Source organism: Gorilla gorilla, chromosome 4 (genome assembly GCF_029281585.2).
Source record: "Gorilla gorilla gorilla isolate KB3781 chromosome 4, NHGRI_mGorGor1-v2.1_pri, whole genome shotgun sequence".
In the NCBI taxonomy this organism is placed as follows: Eukaryota; Metazoa; Chordata; class Mammalia; order Primates; family Hominidae; genus Gorilla; species Gorilla gorilla.
The window spans coordinates 145646688-145667137 of NC_073228.2; the positions used below are offsets into that span (position 1 = coordinate 145646688).

At 49.6% G+C, this 20450-nt stretch overlaps 1 long non-coding RNA gene across 1 annotated transcript; it reads left to right on the forward strand.

The window, feature by feature from the left end:
* Positions 1–521: 521 nt before the first annotated feature.
* On the forward strand, positions 522–16634 carry LOC134758599 (uncharacterized). Its single transcript, XR_010133951.1, has 3 exons — positions 522–1066; positions 16134–16249; positions 16333–16634. It is a non-coding gene; the product is annotated as an uncharacterized lncRNA (long non-coding RNA).
* Positions 16635–20450: the final 3816 nt, after the last annotated feature.

A 20450-nucleotide genomic window follows, 5' to 3' on the forward strand; every position in this document is an offset into this window, starting at 1 on the left:
CTCCTGGGCTCAATCAATCCTCCCGCCTCAGCCTCCCAAGAAGCTGGGACTACAGGTGTGCAGTACCACTGTGCCTGGCTAGGAGCAGAGCTTTTAATCCCAGGCCCTATAAGAGAATGTATGCACAGTGTCCAGCAGCCGCTAACTAACCAGTAAGTGAAGATTTTCTTACTAGTGAGGTTCTAGGCCCTGCATTGGCCTCATCTCTCATTTCCCTCACTCTGGGGATATACAGCCTCCACTGGCAACCAAGATTGTGAACTTACTGGGTGAGAGTCAGGAAGGAGCCCAGGCTTGGTGAGATTGAGGATGTGGTATGGAAGGGACCTAATTTTGTGGCTGTGAGAGACCATCTCTAGCTGGCCCTTCAACTGTGGAAGTAGAGCAAGAGGGTGAGGCCTCCGGGAGGCAGTGGCTTGTCCAAGGTTACCTGGTGAACAGACAGCTTCACTCCTCCTCAGCCCCCCAACCCAACCCTTTGGACAACACATCAAGGTCAGAAGCCTCTGAGGATTAGAATCTCTGGAGAAGGGTGGAGAGGTGTAGAGGGGAAGCAATATTTGTACTAAAGGGAGTTGTCCTGGAGCTCAAACCCACACAACCAGACTTGGAATCCTCACCTCCCTTAAGGCTCACCCCCAGCCCCTCCAGCTTCCATCCACCCCTTCCCCGAGCAGCCCCGCCCCTCGAAGAACCTCGGAACACTGGGGCCTAACCATCTCCCCCCATCCCCCATCTTGAGTGAATGTGCCGAACAAACAGCATTGTTCCCTACACAATGGACACAAAGAACTTGGGAATTCACAGAATGGTCCTGAATTTCTGCTTCCTTCCCCTCCAAGCCCTAGAGAGATCCATTGTCTGTAAACTCCACTTAAAATATGCACCATAGCTCCAGCTGGGGAGCCACTTAAGACTTGCGGAAGCTCCTCCTCCCACCCCCACCCGCTGCTTTCCCTCCTTCCTAGCCCTTTCAGAGCTAGGCAGAAAGGAGGGGGAGCAGCAGCCACCTAGAGTCCCTGATGGAGTCTGAAGCTGGGAACGACCCTGTCCACCCCCAAGTTCCGTAAGTCAGACGCTTATCTCACTGGGTCAGACCCAGCACCACTCAGCACCTGGGGCTCCCATTGTTACAGCTGCGTTGGGGTTGAAGGACCTGGTCAGCTGGTGGACTACTAATCACAGAACCTTGATGCTGACATGAAGACTCCCTGGGGCACCTCTCTCTATTCTCCTGTCTGCTTACAGACCCCCAAGGACAGGGAACTCACTACCTCCTAAGGCACCTGTTCTACCCCTGAAACTTCTCATTCTTATAAGACCTTCCTTAGAAGGAACCCCACCCACTTCTCCTTAACAACCCACTTCTTCACCTCCCTGCTCCTATGTTAACATGGTCTTCCTCTGCAATGTGACAGCCTCGCGGAATTTGAAGGCTGCCAATATATTTTGAATATACTGAATATATTGAATATATTGAACATAGAACATATTTGAAGGCTGTCAATATATTCCCCTGTATAAAGGGGATACAGATAAGTTATACAGATAAGATAACCAGCCCTCAGGCTGGGAATGTGACTCATGCCTGTAACCCCAGCACTTTGGGAGGCCAAGGCAGGTGGATCACTTGAGGCTAGGAGTTCAAGGCCAGCCTGTCCAACATGGCGAGACTCTGCCTCTACTAAAAATACAAAAATTAGCTTTGTCGTGGTGGCAGGCACCTCTAGTCCCAGCTACTCTGGAGGCTGAAACATGAGAGTCGCTTGAACCTGGGAGGCAGAAATTCCAGTGAGCCATCGGGCCACTCTACTTCAGCCCGGGCAACAGAGCGAGTATGTCTCAAAAAACAAACAAAAAAATCTCAGATAACCAGCTTTCCCAGAGGGTTGTAATTCTGGTGGGAAGTCAGATACTAATATCAGATAAGATAATGCATAATTACTAAGTAAGATAAGAAGTTGACTATAGGAACTTGGTAATATGAAAGCATCTAACAAAGGAAACATCTAGTGTGGAAGGTAGAAGGGTGACCCACCGTAGGCTTCCTGAGAGCTAAAGAAAGTAGGATTTGGCTGGGCACACTGGCTCATGCCTGTAATCCCAACACTTTGGGAGGCTGAGGTGGGTGGATCACCTGAGGTCATGGGTTCAAGACCACCCTGGCCAACATGGTGAAACCCCATCTCTACTAAAATACAAAAATTAGCCTGGCATGGTGACACTTGCCTGTAGTCCCAGCTACTCAAGAGGCTGAGGCAGAAGAATCACTTGAACCTGGGAGGTGGAGGTTGTAGTGAACAGAGATTGTGCCACTGGACTCCAGCTTGGGTGACAGAGTGAGACTCCATCTCAAAAAAAAAAAAAAGGCCAGGCACGGTGGCTCACGCCTGTAATCCCAGCACTTTGGGAGGCCAACATGGGCAGATCACCTGAGGTCGGGAGTTTGAGACCAGCCTGACCAACATGGAGAAACCCCGTCTCTACTAAAAATGCAAAATTAGCTGAGTGTGATGGCACATGCCTGTAGTCCCAGCTACTCAGGAGTCTGAGGCAGGAGAATTGCTTGAACCCGGGAGGCAGAGGTTGTGGTGAGCCGAGATCATGCCATTGCACTCCAGCCTGGGCAAGAAGAGAAGAGAGAGGAAAGAAGAGAGAGGGGAGGGGAGGGGAGGAGAGGGGAGGGGAGAGGAGAGGGAAGGAAAAAGAGAAAGAAAGAAAGAAAGAAAGAGAAGGAGGAAGGAAAGAAAGAAAGAGAAAGAAAGAAAGAAAGAGAAAGAAAGAAAAAAGGATTTAATTCCTGAAAGAGGGGAGGAAACAGTATGCAGGGTGATGGGATCAGACTGTGCAAAGATCCTGTGGCAGGAGGGAATCCATCTTATTCAAGGACCTGAAGAAGCCAATGGGATTGGAGGCCAGTGGGTGGGGTTGTAAGACTGTAGGTCTCAGTGAGGAGGTTGGCATGATTCTAACAGCAATGGAAAGATACAAATGTGTACATGCAATAAAAGCTGATTGACATTTGCCTCAGAATGACACAGATTCCTAGAGTCACTGACCCAAAGCAATTCTTCCGAGCTTTTGCACTTGCTGTGCCCTCTGCCTGGAATGCTCTGTTTCCAGATTTTTTCTGAAGCTGATTTGTTCTCATCATTTAGGTCTTGACCCAAACCACTCGTCCTAAAGGAGCTCCGTCTACATGCACTGTTGCTCTCTATCCCTTTATCTTGTTTTATTATTTTTACAGCACTTTCACGATCTAAAACTAAATTGTTAATTTCTTTGCTTTACTGTTACTCTTTCCACTCGCTAGAAAAAAAGCTCAGTATGGGCAGGAATTTTGCCTTAGCGACTACCACATTCTAGCATCGGCATTGTGCTAGCCCACAGTAGGGCCTCAATAAATAATAAATGAACAAATGAATGAATTACTGAATACACACCAAGAAAAAAGGGCCAGTATTTACCCACAAACATACACATATAAATGTATGGTTATTCATGGGCAAGTGCATGAGTACCCACGGTGACTCAGAGATCTCCCTCGCCCACAAGGACCACCTTTCAAGGGGCCTTTTAGGCAATCCAGAGCCTGTACAGTTCATTGCCCTAGTCTAGCTAATCAATATACACCTCCTCTGGCTGGATGAGGACCTGCACAAGCAGACCTGTCTCAGGTCAGCCATTGGTTAATCAAAGACGAGGGTGGAATTTAAAGTGCCCTATGGAGGGGCAGTGAAAACAGATTGATCCATGTGGCCTGGACACAGTAAAACCCCTTACAGGCTCCATTTATTTCCCACCTCTCATCTCCCCTCTCCTCCTGGGGCCCCAGCCCATCTTCCACTGCTCCCCATTTCCCACTCTACTGGAAGTGGCTGAACCAGGCATTGTGTGGGACTCAGGACAAATAGATTAGAATTTAGTGGGATTTTACAGGGTTTGGGAATTTGACTAGGTGGGCAACATTTTAAACAAGCATTTATTGTCTTAGCAAGTACCTACTAAGTGCAAAGCTTGGCTAGGGACTGCCAGATTCATTACGTAATAGCTGATTCAGGGCAGACTGTGAAAAATGATTTAGTCAGAAACCCTAAAGGTGGAATCCCTGTGTTCCCAAGGTACATGTCAGAGTGGGACACAGTTAATTCCCAGTTGGGGAGCTCTGGGATAGCTTACTAGAGTATCATTCTAAATAACTACCACTTTAATAGAGCACTTACTGTGTAAGCACGTTTTACATGTGACCTTTCTGATTTAATCCTCACTCTAAGCCTCTGGGTATGTGTGATTGCTATTATTATCCCATTTACAGATGGGGAGACTAAGGCTCAGGGAGGATTAAGTGAGTTGCCCAAATTTTCCACAGCTATTAAGCGGCAGAGTAGATTTTCAAGCTCAAGAGGAGACGCCAGAGTCCCTGCTCTGGGACCCCACCATGACAATGGCTATAGCTGTGCCTTGACGCAAAGGTAGGACTTACTTAGGTGGGAAGATAGGAGAAGTCCATTCTAGGAAAAGGACACAGTTTGAGAAAAAGCTGATAGGCAATGGTGTCAGAAGTTTTTCTGTGTGTGTATGGTTTTTGTTTGTTTGTTTGTTTGAGACTGAGTTTCGCTCTGTGGCCCAGGCTAGAGTGCAGTGGCGCGATCTCAGCTCACTGTAACCTCCGCCTCCCAGGTTAAAACGATTCTCCTGCCTCAGCCTCCCGCGTAGCTGGGATTACAGGCGTATGCCACCATGCCCACCTAATTTTTTGTATGTTTAATAGAGTCAGGGTTTCACCATGTTGGCCAGACTGGTCTCCAACTCTTGACCTCAAGTGATCCGTCCGCCTCAGCCTCCCAACGTGCTGGGATTACAGGCATGAGCCACTGCGCCCAGCCTAGATGTTTTTTAAAACTCTCTGGTAGCTGGTCAGGTGTGGTGACTCACACCTGTAATCCCAGCACTTTGGGAGGCTGAGGCAGGCTAATCACCTGAGGTCGGGAGTTTGAGACCAGCCTGGCCAACATGGAGAAACCCCGTCTCTACTAAAAATACAAAATTAGCCAGGCGTGGTGGCGCATGCCTGTAATCCCAGCTACTCATGAGGCTGAGGCAGGAGAATCGTTTGAACCCGGGAGGCGGAGGTTGCCATAAGCAGAGGTTGCCATAAGCAGAGATTGCGCCATTGAACTCCAGCCTGGGCAACAATAGCGAAACTTCGTCAAAAAAAAAAAAAGAAAAATCTCTGGTAGCCTGAGGTCCTAGGAGATTTAAAACAACAACAACAAAAATAACAAAAACAAACAAACAAAAAACAACTATTGCTGACTTTTTTCTCTATCTGGTCTTTAGGATATTAGCCCCAGGATGGATTCTTGCCCTGGGTGTGTCTTTCTCTAGTTCCCAAACAGAACTTTATCCAAAGGTGGATGATAGGGGGTGAGGGTGCAGTATTTTTGGTGAATTGGTCTTCTCCCTACCCTGGCTGGGATGGGGGCCACTTGGGGACACTTTCCAGGCCCAGCTGGTCCTCTGCCCATCTGCATCCCTGCCTCCTGACTCATTTCATTCCAACCAATAGAGTCTTAGCATGCAAATTTAATGAATAGGCAAAGAAATGATTGGCTCATTTTCCCTGATGTAATAATGCCACTATTCAAGTAACTCCTATGAACCCTACCCCCACCTCAGTTCAGGGCATTTGATCATGTTCTGGCAAGAATCCCCAACTCCTGTTTTCCCTTTTTTTCCCCATTCTGAGTTAGCGAATCACTTCAAAATGCCTGACTCATCTCTCCAGGGGTGGGATGTCTGGAGGGCCAGGAAGCCACCCTTAGGCCTGAACCACTGCCATCTTTCTGGGAGGCCCCTTATGCCTCTGCGGACTGTGGGTAGCATCAAATCCAGGATAACAGAGCCCATTTACTAAGACATTTTGCGAGAATCCATGTCCAAAGCCTTCCTGAAACCAAACCCCAGCATATCGGCTGTTCCTTTCAGCCCCTAATTTACTAATTCTATTGAGAAAAAGAGATTGTGGGTTTTTTTATTTGGTGTGATTTATTCTTTATCATATAAATAATAATAATTTACACAAAGCTCATCCCCAAACAGAAGAGAATCTGTACATAAAAATAAACAAAAATTAAACTGAGCTGGGCCTGGTGCCCAGAAAACCAGCCAATTCCAAACACAACCAGGGGGAACAAATTCTCCAGGTCCTGGGAGCTCTGGGGCCTTGGCTGGAATTCTGGGTGGAGACTCTGGTCCGGGAAGCCATTGCCCTCTTTCCTGTAGATCCTGTGCCGGATGATGGCACCTCTGGCAGCCAACACTCATGGACAGCCAACCAGCAAGCTCATTGGGTTGGGAGGTGGGTGGGACTTGAGCTTAAGGGAAGAATCAGTTTTAAAACTCCTGGGCAGTGTTGCTTGCTTCTGGCTTCCAGGGGCTTTGAGAGATACTGTGGCTGGGGAGATGGGTGTTGGCCACCACCCAAAGGGATGGAAGCTGCCTATGGCTCCATCTTTCTCCTGTAGCTCCTTAGAGGCATGAGTTGGACAGAGTACCCACTGGTCTTCTTTTCCCTTGGAGCTCTAGCCCCCTCTCTGGAGGCTCGTTATTTCTTATAGATATTGAAAGATGACAAGCAATCTTCTTGGCCATTGATTAATTTCCCTCAGCAGGCACTCTTTGGCTGTTCGAAACTTCTCCTTCACCACCTCCATCTTATTGCAGAAAAATCTCTTAAGAAGAAGACTGCCTTCCACATTCTGGTTTCGTACCTTTACTTACAAAGGGAGGAGTATATGTGGCTTAAACTGCTGTTTGGTTTGACTGTAAGCCCCATCCTCCCATCCCAAGGCAGGGGTTAGATCTGCATTGGTCTATAGGTACACAGTCATTTGCAATTAGAGACTTTATAAATGGTGAAGTTGATCATGATAGTGAACGCGATAAGGCTAAGATGGTGATGGAGAAGATAAAAGGAAAAGGGATTTTGATAGCAGTGCTGAGCCTGCCCTTGTGTCTGGGGTGATTATCTGGCTTAGCCTGAAATGAGAAATTGTGAAAGTGGTGGTGAAAGCTAAGGACAGGAGAAGAGGAAAGTGAAGGTAAATGTGTCCAGGTACAGGAGAAGCTTCCAGAGAAGAGAGGTAGCACAGCCCAGTGGTTAGGAGTCTAGATTCTGGGGCAGGATATTCTGGTTTCAAATTCTAGCTCGACCACATACTAGCTTAGGGAAGTATTTAACCTCTCTGAGCCTCAGCCTCCTCAGCTGTAAAATGGGAATCATAATAGTACCTGCCTCAGAGGGTGGCTCATGGTAAGCGCTGTACGAGCATGTGCAACCAAAGGTATAGGTGGGGTTACAGTTACAGCCAGAGGAAGGGCCACAAAGCACAGCAAGCAGCACTGGGAAGATTCAGGAGATCTCGATCAGGCCCCATCACAGTCCTGTGTGACTTTCCCCATCTGGGCCTCAGGTGCCTTGTCAAAGGAGAGTTGAAGTAAATAATATTCAGCCCTCAGAAAGTCCCCTTGGGCAGCAAAGCTCTGTATGCATGACTGGTAATTGTCCTGTGGGAACATCCAGCCCCAGAAAGGACTCTACAAGTCTATAGGTCCAGGTGTAGATTCAGCAGGGCATGCTTGTGTCAGGGGTCAAACCGAAGGAGTTGCTGAGCCCGTTGAAACAGCCTCCTTTTAGGGGTAATAGAAAGTTGAGAGGTGAGTTCTTGCCTGGGAGAGGAGGCTCCAGCTGTCCCTCTCTCCAAGGAAGCTGCTGGGCTCCAAAGTACAGCCTGATGGGGCTGAGCCGCCGATCCTGGTTGTACTGTGACTGCAGCCATGTTGGCATCTGCTCCCAAGTTTGGGCACATGAGGGTTTCACTACCAGAACCAGCCTTTTCCAGTTCTGCCCCTTGTTTGCATTCTTGAGTTTTTTCCTACTCCCTAGGGTTAAAGGACAGGAGGGATAGAAAGGGCACTCGTGCCCCGTGCCAAATTAAATCTTCATAGACCCCCTTCTCTAGGCCTTGTCTAAGGATGTCAGAGCCCTCTAAAGTCCCCCAAGCCAACAGGAGGCTATCAGAGGCTGCAGGGCAGGAACTGGCCACAGGATGTTTTCCTTTTATTCTGCCCTAGAAGAAACCCGGCTTCAGGTTCATTGCTCCCTGAAAATCAGGGATAAGGAATGGAGTTTGGCCTTCAGTACCCAGGGGGCTTCATCAGTCCCTCACCTCTTCTCCTGACAAGCCCTTCAGCCACTCTTCCACCTGAAGGAGGGAGAAGAGCCCTGCTGTGTCCTGAATTCCAATCCTGGGAATTGTCACTCACATGGTCTCTGGTCTCAGCCTGAATTTAATCCAAGAGCGGAGGCCTGCCTGGTCCCAATCAACCTAGGCACGGGGGATCATGGGCTATGTGTGTGCATTTGGTTGGTGCTTAGAAGATATAATACAAATATTAGCAATCCACTTGAACTCTAACTCTGTCAGGCTTTCCGCTAGATGTTCCACATGCATCACTTTACTGAATCCTTATTTCAGAGTAGGAAACAGGCTCAGAGAAGTTAGGTCACTTGTTCAAGGTCACACAGTTAGAAAGCTTCAGAGTCTAGATTTGTGGACCTCTCTGATTCCAAAGGCTGTGCTCTTATTCACTGAGCTTTGCAACATGTACCTGGATGAACATAAGGTCTCCCGCCTGACACTCAGTTTACTAACAATGTGTGCTGAGGACAGTGTAGTGGGCCAAGGAGGGCCACCCTCAGGCCTCAGATCTACCTGCCCACCCATGATCTCCTGTCTACCTAAGAGTGTCCAGGGATACTCCCAGAAAAGCTGGAACAGAGCCCAGAGCCATGCCGATGCCTCAAGGAGGCGGCCAAGTCTTTGCTGAGTCTGCAAATCCTCATCTCTAGGCCCCCCATGAGCTCATTTTGAGAACTCCCCCAATACCTCTCCCAGCCCCTGCTCCCTCCATCAAAGTGACCCTCCAACCCCTCTTCCTTTTCTCTCCTACCTCCAAAGCATTCCCTGCAGCACCCCCATGTTCCCTTCTTCCTGAAGCCCAGACCTGTAGGGTTAGACTGGTCCAGACTGCAAATCTCCCAGTTGAGCTTCTTTTTGGGGTCACAGCTTCAGAAGCATCTCTGCATCTTGCCTGTACTTTGATAAATCGTATGAAAACCTGAGTCTCTTCGCTTCTCCTGTGGAACCCCCTCCTCCCTGCAACTTCTCTCTGCTCAGCAGCTGCACAATGCAGTCAGAGGGAAGGGGGTGGACTGGCAGAAACCAGCTTGTTTCTGAGGCTGGAAAACAGAACTGTAGGAAATTAACAGGCTGAGAAATGTCTGCTCGGCTCCGCGTTTGTTTTGCACCCTCAGTCTTTCTCTCTGCAGCTCTCTCCTCCTGCCCCTGCCCCTCTCCCACTCCCTGCCGCTCAGCGTGGGCACCTGGGGCTTGGCGGCTGTGTGTCTGGGCCTTGCAGGAAGGTGCATCTTGGTGTGTGTGTGGGAGTGTGTGCATGTGTGTGTGTGTTTCTCTGTGTGTGTTTAGGGATGGCAGACCTGCCCCTCCTTCAGAGGCAGCTTAGCCAGAAACGCCAGCGGCAGAGACAACTGTGCGGGTGGGGATGCTGAGCACAGAGCCGGCAGAGCCCGCGGGCAGGCAGAGAAGCACCACACAAGAAATTGATTCCATTAAAAAGTAATCTTAAATTTAATAAAAGTTATGATTTGATTATAGCCACAGAACCTACAGGCAAGAGGGAAGGGGGGTGGATTCTAGTGATGGATAAACAGAAAGAAAAAAAAAAATAAGAGAGGGGGAGGGGAGGAGAGAGAGATGCTTAGGTTTGGATGGATGAGAGGATGGAAAGACCTGGGGGTGGGGAACGAGACCATTTTCTCTCCCTCAGATGGAAGAAAAAAGCCTGTGGCTGGATTCCAAAGAGGAAGTAAGAGTGAGGAGTGAGTGAGGAGATTCAAGGAGCTGTTGGAGGGGGCTGGGGACACGCAGGCACGGCCTGGGAGAGGCAGATGTGCAGGAGGGACGGTCTGGAGCCCTGGGAGGGCAGGTAAGGAACGCAAAGCACCCATTCAGCAGTCAGACAGGCAGTCCTGGGTTTCCACTCCAGGTCAACCTCTTCCTAGCAGTGTAACTTGACCTCTCAGACCTTCATCCTTTTCATTTGCCAAATGGAGCCACAGAGATAGTGCCTACCTAACAAGGTGGTCGTGAGAATGAATGAAATTGTGCAGGTGCATCTCCTGGGTGCCCAGTAAAGGACAGCTCCCTTCCTGACCCTCCCCGGATGGAGGTCATTACCCCAACACTGCCCCCTCCTGTTTATTTGCAAGCAATGGCCAATCCTACTCCTTTCTTTTATTCTTTTTGCAATGGAGGGGACTGAGTGGCCGTCATCTCCAGTCTCAATCTGGAGGCTGGTTCTCCTGGGTAGTCGCATACTTTGTCCTTTGCCCACCTCTCTAGAGCATGAAGAGGGCATGGGCAAGGCGCTCTAGAGCCCGCTTCCACTATGAGCTAAGGGACCATCTAGGGGACACATTCCCTCGCCTAATCTGCCACCCCCTACCCTGCTTTTTCTCTCTCCCTCAGCCTAGAATCATGTGTAAACACAGAGCTGAAACTCTCCTGACCCTTGAGAAGTGTCCCTTGGGTGAGACTGCCCAGGTACAGCCCCTTGGCCACCATAATCAGGTCCTGTTGGGTAGAACATTTGGCTTTCAGGCAAGTCTCCTGTTGTTCCTTCCAATGAGCCTGGGCCCTGTCTCTAGGCCGGCTGGGAGGGAGCTAGGACCTGCAGGGTCAGCACCAGAACTGGTGATTGGGGCCCTGGGCAGGAAGCCAGGACATCACTGTGAGATGCTATGTGAGGTGAGAGCCAGAAGATCTCAGCTATCCCAGAGTCCGGGGACTGAGAACCAGGAAAAATCGTCACAGCAACAGGAGTCTCCTGGGGAAGCAAGAAATCATTCTGAGGATAACACGGCCAGTTCTACTCAGTCATCTCCTCCTACCTGGGCTGCTTTTAGCAAAGTACCTCCACCTGAGTTCACTCTTGCCTCGTGGCATGTTAAAGGCACCTGCTGGTTGTAGACATTGAGGAAGACAGGACAGGTGGTATTGGCATCTTCATTTTACTGATGAAGAAACCGAGGTCAGAAAGGGAAAGCTACTGTCCCCAGGCCACACAGCATGTAATATATGGAGGTGGAACTGAAAGCAAGCATTTAGACTCTGGATAAAGGCGCCACAGCCTACCCTACTGAGTGTCACTCATCATGGCTACATGTACTGGAGGCTTTGTCACCACTGCTGTCACCATGCTGCTTAGCTCCCCTTTTTTTTTGCCAATATCACCACCTCGGGCCCCATCACAGCGGCTGCTGGGCTCACACACACATCCTCTTCCAGGAAGGGCAGCCCAGTCTGGGATTCCCATGTCCTGTGTGGTTTCCAGAAGAAAGAAACTCTAGCCCTGAAGGTGGGGCAGTGGCCTACAGACAGTGGAGCACAGTGACCTGCAGCTAAGAGGCTCTTGGCATTGCTGAGGGTCTGGCTGGGACTATGGATGCAATCTGGCCACCACCTCCAAAGGATTTCCAGACCTCTCCCCCTGAACCAAGACAGGGAGATGGATAGGCCATCATGGGTAGGGACCTCCAGTGGGGCACCCTGCTGCTTCCCTCACACTCATGCTGTGTGTCCAAGACAGAAATGCCACCCTGCTGCCCGACCTCAGTCTGTCTGATGTCTGTTTTCTGGTTCTATTCTCTGCGAAGAGACCAGTCTAGCCACTCCCTGTGTAAAAGCCAGCCACCCTCCTCTTGTTGAGGAGGATTCTCCTTCTCCTCTTCTGCAGAGACTGAGGCATGGAGGGCAGTGTCTGGGATGAAGGGATCATTTAGGAAGAGGTCCTCCAGTGAGGTCTGATCTCTGTCGGCACCCTAGGCTGTGTTCTCAAAAGCAGATCCTTACAACTTTACTTGAAATGGTCCTTACCTCTAAGAGTTGCCTTTAGAGGTGACCTTTAGAAGGAGCCACTGTGGAGTCCTGACTTTTGTGTGACGTTCATTAATAAATCACCTTCCCCAGCCACTCCCCAGAGCTTGTCTTCCATGATGGATGCAGAAAAGGGTTCAGTCAGGGAAAAGAAACTAACATGGGCCAAGAGCCTACTGCGTACCAGGCCCACGCTAGAGGATTGACCTACAAGATGCCATTTGATCCTTGCAACAGCTTTGTGAGGCAGCTCTTACAATTTCCACTGGGCAGTTAAGGAAACAGAAAATCAGAGAGGTTAAGTGACTTAACCAAGGTCACACAGGAAAAAGGTGGCAGAACTGGGATTTGAATCCAAATACATCTGAATGGAAAGTCCATGATCTTTCTACCCGGAGTGCCTTTCATCACTGGTTCAGCCCTAGGGATGGAGGGCTCCTTCACAGAAAAAAGTTCTCCACTCCAACTTGGCAGTATTTTTCAAAATGAAAAATTCATACATATTTTGAGCCAGCAATCTCTCTTCTAGGAATAAATTCTCAAGAAACACTCATACATGTGCACTAAGTGTATTAGATGTTCTTGTTTGCAAAGCAAAATATCAGAAACAAACTAAATGTCCATCAGTAAGGGACTGGATAAATAAACTGAATGACTATGTAGCTGTAAGAAAGGAGGAGCGCCGGGTGTGGTGGCTCATGCCTGTAATCCCAAGTTTGGGAGGCTGAGGCGGGTGGATCATCTGAGGTCAGGAGTTTGAGACCAATCTGGCCAACATGGAGAAACCCCATCTCTACTAAAAACACAAAATTAGCAGGGCATGGTGGCACATGCCTGTAATCCCAGCTACTCGGGAGGCTGAGCCGGGAGGATTGCTTGAGCCCAGGAGTTCAAGAACAGCCTGGGCAACATAGGGAGACCTCATCTCTACAATTAAAAAAGAAATTGGCCGGGCGTGGTGCCTCATACCTATAATCCCAGCACTCTGGGAGGCCAAGGCGGGTGGATCACTTGAGGCCAGTAGTTTGAGACCAGCCTGGCCAACACGGCAAAACCCTGTCTCAACTAAAAGTACAAAAATTAGCCAGAGGTGGCCACGTGTGGTGACTCACGCCTGTAATCCCAGCACTTTGGGAGGCCGAGGCAGGCAGATCACTTGAGGACAGGAGTTCCAGACCAGCCTGGCCAACATGGTGAAACCCCATCTCTACTAAAAATACAAAAATTAGTAGGGTGTGGTGGCATGCACCTGTAATCCCAGCTACTTGGGAGGTTGAGGCAGAATAATCGCTTGAACCCGGGAGGCGGGGGTTGCAGTGAGCCAAAATGGCGCCACTGCATCCAGCCTGGGCAACAGAGCCAGACTCTGTCAAAAAAAAAAAAAAAGAAAGGAAGGAAGGAAGGAAGAAATTAGCAAGCCATGGTGGCAGGCAACTGCAGCCCTAGCTACTCTGGAGGCTGAAGTGGGAGAATTGCTTGAGTCCAGGAGTTCGAGGCTTCAGTGAACCATGATCGCACTACTGCACTCCAGCCTGGATGACAGAGCGAGACCCTGTCTATAGATAGATAGATACATAGATTGATTGATTGATAGATAAAGATTGGTCTTGGAGCAAGGATTACATGATGAGTTGTTAGTAGGGACATTGGTTGCAACTGATTGCTGACTGTTCAGATAAACTCCAATGACCTTGTCTTCCTCCCCACCCCAAGCAGACCCACACCCTGTGCAGACTGGAAGCCCAGATGGACTACTGTCATTACACAGACAGACAGCCTATGTAGCAGCAAAAAAGCTTTCATGAAACCTCAGACTGGCCCATCTGGAAAATCATCTTTGGCTGTGTGTTCTTTCCGATAAGTTCTGTTATTCCTGCTTCACTGTTGAATGTCAGTTCAGTGATCCTAAAGGACAACCCCACCCCCATGCACACCTGCTTTCCCATCAGACTCAGTCCTCATCCCTGTAGTTGTGTCTCTCTCTAGGTTGTCTTTCTCTCCCTCTGTTTCTCCTCTTTTTTTTTTTTTTTTTTTTTTGAGACAGAGTCTCACTCTGTTGCCCAGGCTGGAGTGCTGTGGCGCAATTATCGGCTCACTGCAACCTCCGCCTCCTGGGTTCAAGCAATTCTTCTGCCTTGGCCTCCTGAGTAGCTGGTACTACAGGCATGTGCCACAACACCCGGCTAATTTTTTTTATATTTTTAAAGTAGAGATGGGGTTTCACCATGTTGGCCAGCCTGGTCTTGAACTCCTGACCTCAGGTGATCCACCCACCTCGGCCTCCCAAAGTGCTGGGATTACAGGCGTGAGCCATCGCACCCAGCCTCTCTCCCTCTGTTTCTCTAAGTGGACTTAGAGTCTCTTACATGCAAATGACAGAAATACAACTCAAACTGGCTTAAGCTTTTTTGCTCACATAACTGAAAAGCACAGGAATAGACTTCAGGCATAGCTGAATCAAGGCGCACAGACATTGTCACCTGGCATCTGCCTCACTCCAACTTTTGGGTCTCTCTCCATTGTGTTAGCTTTACTCTCTGATAGCCACTTTCCAAGCAGTTTAAGAAGCTCCAGTCTTACACTGACCAGTGTGGCAAACCCGACAGAAAGAACCCACTCATCTTTCAGTAGTTCAGCAAAAGATCCACTGCTAATATTATTGGATTAACTTTTTTTCTTTTCTTTTTTTTTTTTTTTTGAGAAGGAGTCTCGCTCTGTCGCCCAGGCTGGAGTGCAGTGGCACAATCTCGGCTCACCACAACCTCCGCCTCCTGGGTTCAAGCAATTCTCCTGCCTCAGTCTCCCAAGTAGCTGGGATTACAGGCACCCGCCACCACGCCCAGCTAATTTTTCTATTTTTAGTAGAGATGGGGTTTCACTATATTGGTTAGGTTGGTCTCGAACTCCTGACCTTGTGATCCACCTGCCTCGGCCTCCCAAAGTGTTGGAATTACAGGCGTGAGCCACAGCACCCAGCCAGATTAACTTTTAATGAGTCACCGTGTCCTGGAGATGGAAGACACAGATTGACCAGGTCAAGTTACGTGCCCACCCTGGGATCCTGGGGTAAGATCAGCTTAGGTCACAGAGACAAGGAAGGAAGATGGGAGACTTGACTGTCTGACCATGACACTGACATCGGGGAGTTCTTCACCTTCTAGATCTCAGTTAGGTCTTGTGAAAAACTGGGTGTGGCATCCAGATCTGATTCTCTGCTGTTGGGACACTTGCAGTCTAGTTTCTTTTCACAGCCTTAGGCAGATGATCTGAATTAAAGCAGCTTCCAGATCTTTCTGTCACCACCACTCTCACTACTCCCCTATTTCAACTCCCAGTGGAGACTCTGTGGTATAGAGGGGTGAGGGAGGAAGAAAAGAGAAAGTAAGAGATGGGATGGGAAAGAAAGAGAAGGGAAGAACAACAGAGACAAAAGCTCTGGAGCAAACCTCCAAGGCTGCACTGGTCCTGGGCCACCTCAGCCCCCATCTCCATCCCACCCACTGGCCCACATCCTCCACCTGTGAGTGGTGCATTGCGGCTTAGCTGTTCCAGACCCCCTGGCTGGGCTGGGCTCCAAGCTCTGCTGCTTTGTCAGGGTATCATTATCCCCATTCTGCAGCTCTTGTCACCTGGAGGCTCTTTCTTCTTCTCTGGCCCACACACCAACACACAGGTGCCTCCTGCCTGGCTTTCAGCTCCTCCTACCTGCCACCTTCTTTCAGGGCCCTTTCCATTGCCACATAATCAGTGGCTCTGCCCCTAAGGGTGCCATCCCAGCCCAGGACCATTTCCCCTCCTCTTCTCTTCCTCACCGAGTTCTCCACCCTTTGTCTAGAGAGAGCCAAAGCCTCTGCTCTAAAGGGTTTCTTTTTTCTCCCTGGGAGGAAAAGGGTGAAAAAGGTATCCAGGGTGCTGGGCAGATCCAGATAACTGATCACTCCACGAGAACCAAGCACTCACCCGTGTCTGGTCCGCAATGCATCCACATTCTTCTCCACAGCTCAGAGTGGAAGCTCCTTTTCTAGTTATCCCACACTCAGGGCTTCTGAAACTCACCACTCTCCCTGAGTCCCTTGTCAATATCTAGTTTTGCAAATTCCACCTGGGTTTCAGGAGATCGCAGAAGCTTTGAGATCTGCCTGCAACTCGCTGTGAAAACCTTGGACAAGTCCCTTCCCTGCGGACTCCTGGGTTGTACTACAGTGAAGAGGTCGAATTAGATCAAAGAGGTAAATCCTAGCACACATGCCACCATTTCTCATCCAATGCCCATGGCAGACATTGCTAATCAACTACGGCACTCTCTTTTCAGGATGCATTCCAGGAAGCTGCTACTCATCATTCAACATTAGCTCATGACATGAAACATCTTTGCCACTCCTGGACTAGCTGATCTCTGAAGGCCCTTCTCTCATTGACAGCAAGGATTGTGTGGCCTGGTTGAATCAATATTACTTCTCCCTAGTTCCCACTTTTCCCTCCAGCTCATTCTTTTGATCATCCCCATCCCTCCCTCTCTCTCATCTTGCCTTGTTTCCAAGTCTCTGCCGCTGAGTCCATGTAAACCCTAGATGATGTCTGGGTCTCCAAGGTTCTGTTTACTGTCACTCAACTTCAGGCTCTTTGAAGGTTACATTTTCCAGGCAGTCACACTTACACATGTTGGGCGGTTCCGTGGCATTGGCTCAGGGGAGGGAGGCAGTGATCGAGACATCAGAGACAGTCAGAGGAGGAGCAGGAGGAATAAGACCAAAGAAATATTAAGAAAGAGATAACAGGATAGACAGACAGTGGGGCTAGAGTTAAATTTATGTATCAAGGCCATCCTGGTAAGAACAGGGAGCAGGAGTTTTAATGGAATTTATCCTGGACCCCCAAGGTCACAGTGGGAGGGAGGATCAGGGAGGACCTAAAAGCAAAGGACAAAGGAAGCATATAAATTATTAGCTCAACTGACAAACATGAAAGAGGTGAAGGGATTCTTTGGTGGGGGAAACTATCAGGAGTTGCCAATAAGATGGACTTAACCATGCTTCACGAGTGTAAAAGCATCCACTAGTTATTGATCAGAAGAGTTTGGTAGAGTCAGGCAGGTGCTGGCTAGCAGCCAATTAGAGGCTTAAAAGCAAAGCCCAACCCAGGTTGCAGGACATGTCTTATCTCCTCAGAACTGCCTGGAGCAGTTTTAGAGTTTCAGGAAATGCTACCAACTTTATCAGATGGGCATGTGCACTGGTGGGGCATGCACAAGGGCCAACCAGCCAAGAGCGGAATGACCAGAAGAAAGCCCATGTGGCTGTGCATGGTGGCTCATGCCTGTAATCCTAGCACTTTGGGAGGCTGAGGCAGGAGGATTGCTTGAGTCCAGGAGTTCAAGACCAGCCTGGGCAACATAGCACGATTCTGTCTTGCTACAAAAATTTTAAAAATTAGCTGGGTGTGGTGGCGCATGCCTGTGGTCCCAGCTATTTGGGAGCCTGAGGCAGGAAGATCTCTTGAGCCTGGGGGGGTGGGGGCGTTCAAGGCTACAGTAAATCATGGTGATGTCACTGCACTCCAGCCTGAGCAACAGAGCAAGACCCTGTCTCAAAAAAAAAAAAAAAGGAAGAAAAGGACGAAAGAAAGGAAGGAAAGAAAGAAAGAAAAAATAAAAGGAAAGAAAGAAAAATAAGGAGGAGTGAAGGAGGGAGGAAGGCAGGGAAAACAGAAAGCCCTACATGCTATAGGTCTGGGTTCAAATCCTGGCTCATCTACTTACTGAGACTTTGGTCTCAGTTTTCTCCTCTGTAAAGTGAAGACAAGCAGCACCTAACTCATAAGGTTGTTGAGTATTAAATAAGAAGGCATGAGGCTGGGCGCAGTGGCTCACGCCTGTAATCCCAGCACTTTGGGAGGCCGAGGTGGGTGGATCACCTGAGGTCGGGAGTTTGAGACCAGCCTGACCAACATGGAGAAACCCCATCTCTACTAAAAATACAAAATTAGCCGGGCGTGGTGGCACACGCCTGTAATCCCAGCTACTCGGGAGGCTAAGGCAGGAGAATCACTCGAAGGTGGAGGTTGCAGTGAGCCGAGATTGTGCCATTGCACTCCAGCCTGGGTGACAGAGTGAGACTCCATCTCAAAAAAAAAAAGAATGCATATAAAGGGCTTGGCACAGTGTCAGGCTTGTGGCTGATAATAAATGGTAGCCGGTAATGTTAGCATTATTATTATCATGGGCAACATGTCTAAGGGGTCCCTTGAGTGACCCCTACTACACTCAACATATATACATAAACTTTAATGGTGGGATCCTCCAGGCACACCACCTAATTTGCATATGATAAATTTTGTCTAAACCAAAAAAGGCTGTAATTCAAAATATATGCTCTTGAGTGGGATTGCTCATGTATAGGAAGAGCTGGACAGCTCCTGTGGGCCTAAGAGGAAGAACTGATTCTTCCCTAGGATGCAAAAGCCAGATGTGGGGGAACAGCAGAAGTGCTGGGCTGACAAAGGCTCGGAAGAGACCCAAAGATGCTGACAAGAGGGGCAGGTTCTGGTCAGTTCTTTGTCTCCTTGACAATGCTGTGGTTGGGGCCCTGTCCAGGCTGCCTGCCCTGCCCAGCACCCCTTCCCTCCTCCCTGAGAAGGAAATGGAAGAAAACAGGACTTCTGCTGTCTGGAAGGCTGCATGGCTGGGGTTGGCAGGGGCAAGGGCCAATCAGGCCTGTAGGCTGGCAGTCAGGATGCCAGTCAGCTGGGGATGAGGAGCTAGGGATGAGGCTGACGGGGCAATTTCCCAGAGACCCTACAGCTGGCCGCTGCTGCCTTCCTGAGGCTGTGCAGTGGGGTGTGGAAAGAGCCAAGGATTGTCTGACCCCATGTGTAATGCCCGCTGACTCTTCCATGTGGCACAGAAAGAAACCTCAGCTTCCCAGTAGACTTCTATCCCCAGGACATGAGTGGTGCCCACCTGAGCCTGAGACCACAGTTGCTTTTCAGATGTCTCTCAGCAGGGTTCCACATCGTCATGCCCCGGCACAGGCACAGAGGTTAAGGGGAACCTGGCACAGAGGTTAGGCTGTGGAGTCAAGCAGACCTGAGTTCAAGTCTCAGCTTTGCCATTTACTGGTGTGACCTAGGGCCAGCTCTGTGAGCGATCCAGGCCTCAGTTTCCTTACCCAGAAGTTAGGGATGATAAAAGGAAGTTCCTGACAGGACCAAGTGAGAATGATGCATGTGAAGTATTTGGTCCAGGTCTGGCGCATAGTAAGTGCTTGAAAAATGTTAGCCATAGTTCTTCTAACTAATTATTACTATAATTCGTGAAGTCCCCAAATGTACTATGATTGAGCAGTTACATAAATTCCAGCCAGAAGTCCATATGGCCCAGTATGGGAATGACTGTCTCCAAAGTCCAGGGTGATTTGATCCTAGTCTTTCTGTCACGCTGAGGATGTGGCGCAGGTCGGGGCTGGAGTCCCTTCAGACCACTGGAGAGCCTCCCTTTCCGTGGAAACCCATGGGGAATCTTAGATGATACAGCTCCTGGATTCCCTTTGCCCTCAGGCCTGGCCAGGGTGCGGAAGGAGGCAATGGGGATGGGGAATATATGCCTCTGAACAGCTGTGCCTGAAGTGGCCCGCTTCCACATCCCTGGGACCAGGATGCCCTCCAAGGGATAGGACCCAAAGCTGCCTGGATTTCCAAAGATTTTGGTCCAGACTCTAGATGGTCAGGGCTGGTGGCTTGGGGAAGCAGCCCCCACTTCTCTGAGCCATTGCTGAGAAAGTAGGAGGGAACAATGGCTTATGGTGACAGACAGGAGGCCACGAGGAGACCCCAGACTCTTTTGCTAGGGACCTTAGTTCAAGAGCACCACCTGGCAGTATTCTCCTCCCCCTGCCTTATTTCTTCTCAGGAACAGACTGTGTTCCTGTGTTTACCTGGGGGGGTAAGCTGGGTCTGGGTATTTCTCTGTATGTGGGCCCTTCCTTGTCCCCCACCCAACGGATGCCTGGGCTGGATTGTATATTTCCGGAGTTGCCTACTTGAATCACAGGCTTTTATTTTTAGAAGATTACAAATGCGGGGGCTGGAAGAGAGAACTGAGGGCCCGGAGCTGGGGTGGGGGAAGAAGTTCAGGGTCTGAATATGGTGCATATGGGACAGGAGTGGGGTAGGCACTAATAAGGAAGGAATAAGTGAGATGGTGGGAAAAAACGAGGTGAGGAAGTTGGGAGGGGTCCCACTCTCCCAGTGCCCCAGCACCCTGTGTGGGATCAGACTTTTCTCGGGCTGGGGAGGGCCTCTGGAGGGGAACGGGTCAAGGGCCACCTCTCCGGCATGTAGCTGGGTCCCCTGAGAGGCTGAGGAGCCTGGGAAAGAGATGAGAAAATCGCTCCCCTTCCCCCTCCCCCAGGCCTTTGGGACTGGGAGAGAAGC